We start from the raw sequence: 12,194 nt of genomic DNA, 5'->3' as shown, positions 1-12,194 counted from the left end.
AATCTCACAGCAAACTCTCGGATCCTCTAGCTCTTAACAATCTTTCTGCTCCCTTTTCCATAATGATTCCTGGGCCTTGGGTATGGAGTTGTATTATTGGATCATAATATCCAATTATTGCAGTTTTTCCATCTGTCTTTAACACTGATCCATTTTCCATGGTCCTGACTTTCCATACATGCAGAGTGAATATGCTAGACCATTTCTGGACCTATTGGCACTGTTGTTCTGTTCTGTTTCTATTGCTCTCTTTTGACCCCCTTGGACTTTGCATTACTCCCAGATCAGATCGCCTTTGTTTGCAGAGCCAGTTCCCTTGGTGTATCATTCACATGATTCTTCTATAAGCATTGATCAGATACAGAGCTTTCCACCTCTCATCTGCCGCCTCATCTTCCTGCCTCTTCCAACATATAGTCCAAAGATCTCCAAGGAGAACACGTGAGAACTTCCTACAACTGAGAAATCTGTTTAAATTGTTTCCCCCTCATTTGTATTCTTATCAGGGTGGTATTTTGAGGTCACTTTCCCATAAGCCTTCACATTCTCCCTTGGTGGTATTGGGTTTCTATATGGCCATTGTTATTGTTTATAAAATAAATGCTGCTAAGTTGCCTTCAAACACTTCTAAGTTAAAAATATCTTCATGACACTATGCATTTCTAAATTTAAAGTTTAAGTCACAAGTAGCTCTTTAAAAAGCTTTAAAAAGTAGTCTATAGGAATAACAATATCAACCAACTAGAGCCGCCAGAGCTCCGAGGGACTAAACCACCAACCAAAGAGTACACTTGCAGGGACCCATGGCTCCAGGCACTTATGTAGCAGAGGACAGCCTTATCTGGAATCAAAGGGACAGGAGGCCCTTAGTCCAGTGGCGACATGATGCCCCAAGGCAGGGGGTGGAAGGTGGGTGGGGGAGCTCCTTCATAGAAGCAGGGGGGAGGGAGGGATGGGACAAGGAGATTACGGAGAGGAAAATGGGAAGGGGGAAGACATAAAAAAAATAGTTCAGTCTCACTATAAACATCACTTTACAAATCTTACCCTAATTCCTGCGTTATTGTGAAAATTCAATCTTGAATCAAAACCAACAGGGGTTTTGTCAATGACTTTTTTTATATTCAAAAGGGAAAACTGTGAAGTATATTTGTAATTAGTTCTATTTGATCTACTCATTTGAAAAATTGAAGAATAAAAAGATAGAACTTAAAGGAGCCTATTAGATTAATAAACTTAGAAAAGCCCTTCAGGGTAAGACAGCAGACTAGCCACCTGCTCTGCTATTATAGAAACCCTGGTTTTGATCTTGGATCTACTTAAGATGTCCTCAGCGTTATTTGTAGGAATCTACCTGGCAGTACTGAATACTTAAGAATGAGAAAACTCTGTTATCCTTGTGGACAGAAGCCTTGCATAATCCTCTGAGAGGCTCCACCCAGCAGTTGACTGAAACAGATGCAGAGACCCACAGCCAAACATTGATTGGATGGAGCTGGGGACTCTTAGGGAAGTTTCCTGAAGGATTGAGGGCCTGAAGCAGATAGGAACTCCACACCTGGACCCTTGGGGGCATTCAGAGATTGAACCACCAACCAAAATGCATACACAGCCTGGACCTAGGACACCCCACCCCCACCCCCACACATATGCAGCTCCGTCTTTATGTGGATTCCCCAACAACTGGAGTGGAGGGCTCTCTCTAAAGCTGTTGCCTGCCTGTCTATGTAACCTGCTCCCTTAACTGGGATACTTAGTCTGGCTTCAGTGAGAAAGGATGCGCCTAGGCCAGCAGAGACTTGATATGCACGCAGGGGGTGGTGGGTGGGGTGAGGGGGAATATTCTACCCTCTCAGAGGAGAAGGGTTTTGGGAGGAGGAACTGTGTGAGGGAGGGACAGGGTGAGGGTAAAATGAGAAAGCACATATAAAAAGAGTGAACCCGAACCTTGTCCAGGATGCATTGACTGTGTCCACGCCAGCTACAGTACTAAGAGTTTTCAATGGATTTGGCTCTATAGCATAATTGCCACACAGATATTCAAATTGTGGTCACTTTATGTGACTTTTCTCAAATCAGACCACTGGACAAAGGTAGACACAAATGCCTAACTAAGTGCAGAACTCAGGCTTTGAATTTTGACTAGCCCTCCTCTTCTCATAGAATTAAGTAGATAAGAATTGTATATTCGGGAGTGGAATCTAAAAGATTAGCTTTGGACCCTTATCAAGTTGCTTGAATTCTAATCTTCATTTATCTTATCACTGCATTCAGAATAGTGGTACCTCCCTAGTAGCCTATTTATGAAGTACTGATAGTTCTGGAACAAAGTAAGTATTTAATAAATGCTTACTAAATATTAAGTGATCTTAAAATGGTTAATCTTAAAAGGCTAATCTCTCCCCTTGAAGCTTTATGAATGTATATTTTAAGCAAATTTCAATATATTGATGATTACAAAATGTGTTTATTTGAAAGTATTGACTTCAACTAAGATAGTCTTTCTTATTTTTGAAAATACTAAAAGAACAGTACAATAAATTCAATTACAAACAAACTTCAAACTACAACCATGAGCTACGTCACTGTTTCCTAGGTAGAACTTGCTTAAAGCATTTCAAACAAAGCTGCAGATATCGGGCAATACTCCCAAGTTATTTTAGCAGATATTTCCTAAGGACGAGAACGTGTTTTGAGATTGCCATACTAACATTATTAAGCGTAATAAACTTAACCTCAACAGTAACACTTAATGTGAAATCTATATTCCATTTCTACAGCTGCCCACCACCTCGCCTCTCTCCCACCACACAGGTCCCTATTATTCGCCTTTAATTTTGGACCTAATACCAAAGCATAAATTGCAGTTGGTTGTCATGTCTTTGACAAATAAAAACAACCTTATTTATCTTTTCATGGTATTGATGTTTAAAAAGAGTTTGAAACTGATGCTAAAAGGAGGGTAGGGATTGAAACAGTCTTATATGTCTCCCCGGATGACTTCGAATTTGCCGTAGAAGTGAGGGTAACTTAAACTGTTCATCTTCCTTTCTCTAACTCTGAAGTCCTCGTGACAGAACAAACAGATACCATCATGCCTACCTACCCTTTTAAGTTCACCTGATAGTTGTCATGTGATAATTTATGATTAAATATTTCTCGCATGTATACTGAGCCATTGTGATTTTCTATTTTGTTATATTAGCAGACCTGCAACGTTGGTTTGTTGTATTAATGATGAAAATTTTGATTACTTGATTAACGTGATGGCAACTCGATCTTTATGTTGTAAGAATATTCTTTTCTGTTTAATGATTAAAAGTAGCCTGTGGGATAAGTAACGTCATATTGCCCATAATCTTTAAAGAAATCCATGTTAATATCTAGTGATGTTATTGACCAAGGCACCAGTATAAATTTGTGATGTGTGTGTACAATAACATATGCACAAAACACATATGCAAACACATTTACACGTCCTTTCCCTCTCTTGCCTTATACTCAAAAATCTGAAGTCTGTGACACTTAGAGGGAGCAAGCACACCAATTAGAATTGCATTTGTAAGCATCATCCCTCACTTAGAGAAACATGGAGAGATGGGAAAGATTCTTTAAGAAAATCCTAGGATAGGCTAAAGACAAGAGAAGTCTAAAACCCTTAGATATTCCCAGAACAGAGCCCCTCAAGATCAGTGAACACATGTCAGAAGACACAGAAGTCAACAAGGAGAGACTCCGTGATCATGGAGAAAAGTTAAAACAGAAACCCAAGCAGGAACACAGAAGTATGAATTGAAGCAAAAACTCAGGAAGAACTTTTGCTTTCTGACTTGGTTCCTGGTTCTGCCCACCCAGCTTTCTTACACTACCCAGGAACCTCTCCCAGGAGAGGCACAACCAACAGTGAGCTCTGCTCTCCTCCATCCATTATCAAGCAAGAAAATGTACCCACAGTTTATCCAGTGGCCTCTTCTAGACTCTCCCACTGCCAAACCTCAGCTGTTCCCTGTGACCCCTTCAAGCCTTCAAAACCAGTATCATGTAGGAAACTCTTCACGTTACCTACCGAGATCGGCTTCCAGCTAGGCCCTCCACCATGGCACTGCAGCCGGTGTGCTGACCCAAGGGAAGTACTTCCCAGGGGAGTTCACCCCTCTTATTAATCACTGCTGATCCTTCAGCCCCAATTAACCATTATTGATTGTCCCTGTAAAGCAAAGGTTTCACTTCCCTCTGATTCTTAATCACAAATGCCACACACATGGCCCTGATAGATTCTTGCTTCTCTGGAAACATCAACAAGCCATTCCTCTTTCCTCACATCTCTCTCAACATTCCTGCCTTCTAGCTCCTTAGGTTGCTTCAGCCCAGGTAGATACACATTATCTGTTTTACTATAGGAGTGGGGCGGCTTTTAGAGAGCTAGGATGCTTGGGCCTTAACTGAAGGGAAGGGAGGGTAAGCAGCGCCCGAAGCTTGCCGGTCTCTTCCTATTTTCTCCTATTCAGTTGGAGAGTTCCGGTAGGTCTGTATTTTCTTGCTGAAGACTGCACTGCTCTTAAATAAACATGATTACAGGCTAGGAAAGCTACAGACTGCTCCAGGTGCTAAAAATAAAATAGTTAAAACGGAGAGACTTCAATTAGATGCAGGCTGCTCAACAATTTAACTTCCAATTGCCTTGTGGTTATTCCACAAGTGGGAATTGACCATGTTCCGTTTACAGGAGATTTAAGGTCTTGGAGAAAAATAAGAAATAGTGAAGCTCTTGTTTTCAAATCCTGATCTCTAGAAAAGTGAGCAAAAATAAATATATTTCTACTCTAATATAAAAAAGAGAGAATTACAAGTCATGTCAGAATTTTCTCCTCTCAAAATAGTTGAATACTCCCTGAGTTAGGAGATGACAGCAGGCTGGTACATTAGTAATGGTCTTTCCATCAAAACGCTTCATATTGACAATGACAGGAACAAGCAGTTCCTTGGGGGTTTTTAGTTCATTTGCTTTGTTTTTTAAAACAGTCTCACAAAGGTAGCTGATGCTAACCTTGAACTCCCCGTGGGCCCACCTCTGAAATTCTGACATTTCTATGGTTCTTAACAAAATAATATATATTTCCTTTTTGTTTCGTAGTTTCTACTTCACTCATAAAAAAAATGGTCAATTACATATTTATCAATCTGATAAATTTTAACTTGAGTTTTATAGCTTAAGAATATGCCCTTGTTTTATAAAGTAAAACATATTTTGACCGCTTATGTTTTATTTGGCTTTTGATAGTGGGTCGAAAATAAGCAATGGATCACTTGATATGGTGGTGAAAGGCTATTTTTAAAAGCAAACATTGGAGTGAATAGTATAGAATAAATACACATGTATAAAACAGGGCAATTATATATATTTATAGCTTGCTACCCCCAGACCTAAATTCATAGTTATTTGAATTCACATAACACTTAGATATTATTAGCAGTCAAATCACAAGGACACTGAAATAAAATCTAGATTACTGGGTGGGGTCTGTGAACAGAGTTTTAAGCAACTGAAATGAGTAGACCGGCTCTGAACATGATCTTCATGGCGTGTTTGCCTGGCCGGATCCCCTCATAGCCTTCTCTCTGCCTGCCCTCTATACATTAGCATCAACAGTCAGTCTTGCTTGCTTGCTCTACTTTCATGTTGCTGGTTTATTCAGAATACCCTTGCGTTGTGCTATTTTCAACATGTACTTACTAAGTTTCCAGCATCTCTCCGTGGGTAGTTAGTTTTTTTTTTAATATGTATACATATTGATAGCATATATAATATGAACAGAGAAAGAGCCCCAACATCAAGCTTAAACTTAAGTATTTTTTATATCCAGAAGATGTTCCCGCAAGGCACGGCTGATATTGAGCTTGAAATACAACTTTCTGGAGGCTGGAGAGAAGGCTCAGAGGTGAAGAGCATTGGCTGCTCTTCCAGAAGACCTGGGTTCAAGTCCCAGCACCCGCGTGGTGGCTCACAACCATCTGTAACTCCACTGCCAGGATGCCTCTTCTGGCCTCCACAGACACTAAGCACATACATGGTACACATACTTACGTGCAAAAAAGCTACCCATGTGCATAAAACAAAATGTTATTCATTAAAAATGTTTCCAACTTGAAATTCTTAGTAATTTTTTAATTGTGAGTACTCACTCAGTCACCAAATCTAAAAATTAAGATTTACTCAATATTCTTTCTTGATTTTTTTTTCTTTATCCAGCCAATCCATTGCTCATGGAGTTGGGTTTTAAATTACCTCTTAATCTTTGTTCCTACTGCCACATCTGATTTTCTTTGGAACACTGGTGTCACCTTCTAAGTGAATTTTCGACTTCAATTTTCTCCCTCAACAGCCGTAAGCTAGTTGAAAGTGATTAGGAGTCGGGGTGTGCTGCATTTCCAGTCTGTTCCCCAAGTTCTCATTTATTCCCCAAAGTTCTGATACCTTGCACCAATACTGGTGTCTGTCTTCTCTCTTACTGCTCCATCCGCCTAAAGAGACTCCTGCCACTAGATGAGGAAGCCATCCCTTCCTCTACCATTCGACACTATACTCAGGCTTCTCCATGTGAGAGGACTTCCTTCCATAACAGGAAATTAGTTATCCCATTTTTTTCTGATCAGCAAACTTTTCTAAACAAACCTGGAAGCAAAGCAAAGTAATTACCTGATTGGCTCTTGCTAAGTAATTGTGCTATTTGTGCATGATCTATTCATGCTTAGTTCATATTTGGCTGTTTGATGTTTATACATATATCCTTAGGTGTTATGTTAGTTTACTAAGTAAACTTAATTATAGTTTGTTGCATAGGAATTTAAGGTACAGAGAGAACTTCAGACAACTAACTGATCATCTGATTTATCACTCGCTGTAAAGTTCTAATAGTTTGATTTCCAAGCTGGAACACTGCTGACAGCAAAAGGCAGGGCCAGGTGTGTCCCTCTGCTTCTTCATGTAATTGCAAGGCCTCTTTATGGTCCACACGGTAAGGCCATCAGTAGTATTTTCTGCACTACGCCATAGGTTTCCAAGGATCAGAACTCAGAATGATAAGATGGACCTTTATTACATTCAAATGGTAAGAGTTCAGCCAAGACATAAAGTCAGGGAAGGGGATACCTTCCAGTGAGAGGCAGGTCAAAGAATTCACAGTCCTTTAACGTTTGCAAGTACTACATTTTACATTAGTGTCGAGAATGCAGTTTTGCTGCGATAGTATAATAGTCTGTTTGTCTACATACCAGGCTAAGCTCTTTCAAACTCAAGAGCTTTGTGGTATTCAACTTTGCCCTCCAGCCTGCAAACTGTCCGACCACGCTGCTGTTCCTTGACCTGCAGGAAGGGAAGCAAAGTGTATCTCAGTAGTAGGACGGCACAGTATGTAGGAAACCCTGGGGCTGGTTGTCTTCAGTTCCGCATACCAGGGAGAAGTATGGTTTTAGCTCTGTGACTTTCCCCCTCTGAGCTTTTGTGTTTGTATTTAAGACTCTTACCCAGTAATATTTCCCTCCTCGTCTTCTCAGTGGTTCTAAATTATGAACTTAGAAGAGCAAAGTTGGGGATTAGAAGTTCTCCACCTTCTGGGGTTGATGAGCAAATCTGAGTTTAAAAAACAGAGCGAGGCATTTAAAGAACAGTGACTACGCAGCAAGCTTTAGAAGCTAAATAGGGCACCGGTGGGAATAGATGTTAGCTTGATGGTTACATCTCTATCCTGCAAATTCAGTTCTTATTTTACTCAAGAGCTCCATGTTGCTTATTTCATGATCTATAAACAAAGAGAGAAAATATAGTAATCTAGAAGCTACATTGTAGTTTTTAAATATTTCCATAGGCAAACAGAAAGATATCTAGTTTTAGAAGACACTTGCAACAGATTGATGGTGCATGCCTTTAGTGCCAGCATTCAGGAGACAGAAACTGACCGATCTCTGAGTTCGAGGCCAAGTTGGTCTACAGATTGAGTCTCAGTACAGCAAGGGCTACACAGAGAAACCCTGTCTCAAAAGCAAACAAACAACCGAAGAAGAAGACAGTCGCAGAACCCCTTAGGGTGTTTTTATGAACTACAGATGAACTGACTCTCCCTCCATGTCACATCCTACTCGCATTTCAACCAAATATCAATTTATGATCCCCCTAAAGGTTGAAGTTAGCGCTGTTATTCTTGTTCAGCATGACACTCACATAAGTAGAGTTAAACAGGGTCTGATTAGGAAACTGCTTAGCTGTGGTTTATCCACTTGTCTTGTCTACAACATCTAGGATGTTCAGAGCTTGCCAGATGAGGTATCAGATATTATTTCACTTTTCATAATTGTATTTTAGTAGAATAATCTTTAATTATTTATTCTTTAATTTCATGTCCTCATATTTTTATTTGTCATTCTATTATGACTCTAGTCTAAACCCCACTACCTTTGACATAAGGTTTTATTACAGAATCCTTATAATCCTTTGAATTATTTCTACCTTCTTTGTACTCTAATGGAGTCCATAGTGGCAGGACTACATGACTTTTACTAGACTTTTAAAGGTTGTGTGTATGTGTGTGTGCATGTGTGTGTGTTAGAGTGTGTATGTGTATATATATGTGCATGTGTGTGTGCCTGTGAGTGAGTGTGCGAGTATGTGTATGTGCATGCATGTGTATGTGACATGAATGTGCATATGTGTGTGCCTGTGAGTGTAAGTACGTGTGTGTGTGTGTGTGTGTGTGTGTGCCTGTGAGCATGGTTGCACTTGGGCCACAGAGTATATGTGGAAATCAGAGTTCAACTTCTAGCGTTGGTCCTTGCTTTCCACTTTTGTTATTCAATTCTGACCACACCCAGTTACCTGGCCTACACTCTTCTGGGGAGTCTCTTGTCTAATCCTCCCACCTCACCTTGCCTGTGCTGGGGTTACATATACTTTCACTACTGTTATTCTTGCTTTACCTGGGTTCTGGGGATCAACACCCAATTTTCAATTTTAAAAAATCGCATTTGTATGGTAAGACCTTTGCCCACTGAGCTGCATCTCTAGCTCCAGGCTTCAACTAGACTTTGAAATCCTTGTCTTGGTATTTGCCAAATATACCTTTTCACTTTACTCAAAGTTGGCAAAAAAAAAAAAAAGAAAAGAAAAGAAAAGAAAAGAAAAATGTATATTTCACAGCATGTCATTCCCTTATTCCACAAATATAAATCTTCTACAGATCTACCCATTTCCCATAAGCAAAACTCCTTACTTTACCTCTACATGATACTTTATCTACATTACACCTGCCATTTTAATTTCTTTGGTGAAAATAACACAAGGCTTGGGTCTAAATAAACCTTGATTCACTTGCTTTGTGACCATTGGCAAGTACCCAGGCTTCACAGACTAATCGACTACACAATGAGAAGAGGGGAGAAAAGACACCTTGGCAAGTTATTATGATGAGAAATGTATAGACCTTAGTCCAGAAATGGCATAGGAATTAAGATTAGTAACACAAACTCTAAATGAAATGGGAACTCAAATAAGTAATTAAATAAGGCACAATAATTGTTAACTTGGATGTAGAGACTAGAAAAAAATCACCACTAGAGAAGTTTCCTCCCATTAGTAGTTGGGCACCTACTAGTGTTCTAAGAATGACTACTTGGCTTGTTTTAGAGGCTTTTCTATACACATAGCCAAGAGATGACAGTTACCATGAATCTACCCTAGAAGCAAGCACATTCAAAAATCAGAGCAGAAAATAAGTACCCTGTGCTTGCCAACTGTCAACAAAATGCTAACTGGCTTCAATATTTACTTGGTTTCTGTTTTAAAAACTTGAGGGCTAAGGTACTAAAATTTATGTCCCCAAACTAAACATAGTAGACACAAATAACAGTGCAAATGTTTTGGTTGTCTACCTCATGCTACTCTGGCTGACAGAAGCCGAGGGAATAGACGATGATGTCCCGGGCCAGCTTTGATCTCTGATGCCTTCTGTATTAGGCAAGTGGGAGACTGAGCAGCAGAAAGAGCTGCTCTGATTAGCAACGTCGGACCTGAGTGACCCCAGCGTTTCAGAATTGGATGTGAATGTGGCAAATGAAATCGCCCTTCGAAGAGCCCACATTCCTCAGCTGAGCTAGCTTTGAGATCACGACAGTTCTTCAGTGCTTACAGCCTTCGTTCCAAACACTACACAGACTAAATGGAAAGGGGAACTGGGGGACCAAGCAGAAGAGGACTCCCCCTGGTTTCAGACTGAGTCTACAATGAGCTAGAGAAAGCCCGGTGAAGAGCTACCTGGATGCCCTTTCTTCCCATTTGGCCCGAACACTTTCATCTCTGATTTCTGAGTAAAACTGTGTTCTCTGTAGCAGATCTTTCTGGTGTCTTTTCTTCCTATCTCCTTGGTTCATTTAGAGACGAAGCACCTTCTCTAAGAGGCATTCATTCTTCACTAGCATTCTTGGAAATTAAGGCAGATTTGGGTTGTCATATATTTTGGTAAATTCTCCAATAATTCTTACTAAATGTGTTCTAATTAAATATATTTTTTGTAAAAATGTAATAAAATAGAACAGAATTCAACTCTTCCTTCTTTCTCCATGTTATTTAAAGGCCCTTATCTTGGCTCGAGGGCAGTTGAACTGTAGCTCAAAACATATGAAGTCCTGTGCTAAATCTCTGCCACTACAAAAAAAATAGACATATAAAATTAAAATAATAAATCGCCGCCTTTCATTGATAGATTTGATAATATGGTAAACTCTTTAGAGCAGCGGTTGTCAACCTGTGGGTCACCACCCCTTTGTCAAAAGTCTTATCTCCATTACATTTCAATTCATAACAGTAGCAAAATTAGTTATGAAGCAGCAATAAAAATGATGTCGTGGTTGGGGGTGTCACCACAACGTGAGGAACTGCACTAAAGTGTCGCAGCATTAGGAAGGGTGAGAACCTGTAGGCAGCCGGCGCCTAAAAGATGGTCTCCGGTACACTGTCGCTGTAAATAATACCACTGCTCAGGCGCTAGCCGGAATCTGGCGCCAACCCCTTCCAAGCGGGTGCATGCAAATTAAGATGCCGGGAGACTGACGAATCCCAGGAGGACACATAGCCCTCCCCAGTGCTGGGGTGTATATAAGGAGTCCTCTCTGGGTGCCCGTGGCATCGAGGAGTTCCTGGAATAAAGCTGTTGAGAAGAATCCGACCATGTTGCGTTTTCCTTGTTGGACGAAGTGGGCGCGACAAGAATCACTGCTCTAGAGGATTTTCTTAAAGGGATGTTTAAAACAAACAAAAAACACCCCCCCCCCCAAAACAAAAAACAACCCTCCTGCACCATTCCTGAAACTTCAGCTTCACTCCATCATCCCTCACCACTATGTTTTAAGACATTGCTTTTCTTGTTATTCTTCAGATGCCTAGAGCAACAAGGTTGGACGTAACGCAAGCATTCATAGGACAAATCAAACCCAGAGGCTTCAGAGGAACTGTGTGATTCAGCCAGGACTCTATAAGACTATGTAGGAAAGGCAGTCCAGAGGCAGGGACTCGCTGGGGAAGCCTCGTAGAATTAAGTGGAGGCATAATGAGAAAGGAGGTCAAAGGGAAAGACCCAGACGAACACTAGTTAGTGTGTCTTAAACATATAAAGGGACTGGGCAGAAACAGAGTGGGTGAAGGTTAGGAAGAAATCTGGAAGGTGTAACTGCTGAGAAACGGGGCTGGTTGGTCACCCGGACCTGGTGGGCGAGAGCTCTGTATTTCAGAGTTAGCAGGTTGTATCTCTCCTCGAAATCAAGTAACAAGCATTTGAAGGGAAGGCTGAGGAACGTCAGGATTATACAGAAGGCAGCTCATTACACCAGTTAAAGAAAACCAGAAGCCTGGGAGGGAAAGGCCGCTGGAGAAAAACGATACAATGTTACATATTAAAAAAAAACAAACAAACAAAGGTCCGTTTTGCCTTTTAATCAATGGGATTTTGCTTCTGTTTAATCTTTCTATATTTAAGAATGTGTTACGTTTGTGCAATGATGGTTACTGAGATCTGAACTTTGCTCTTTTATTTAGGATCCCTCACTCACTTTTGTACTCAGTGAGAACCTGAAAAATCCTGTAAGGATCTCACAGCTGTTCGGGTCACTGGGTAAACATTAATGCGAGTGTAAGCACAGCCAGGCAATCT

The sequence above is a fragment of the Mus musculus genome, chromosome 19 (assembly GCF_000001635.26).
Source record: "Mus musculus strain C57BL/6J chromosome 19, GRCm38.p6 C57BL/6J".
In the NCBI taxonomy this organism is placed as follows: Eukaryota; Metazoa; Chordata; class Mammalia; order Rodentia; family Muridae; genus Mus; species Mus musculus.
The sequence above is the reverse complement of the archived record's forward strand: the minus strand, read 5'-3'. Positions refer to the sequence as shown.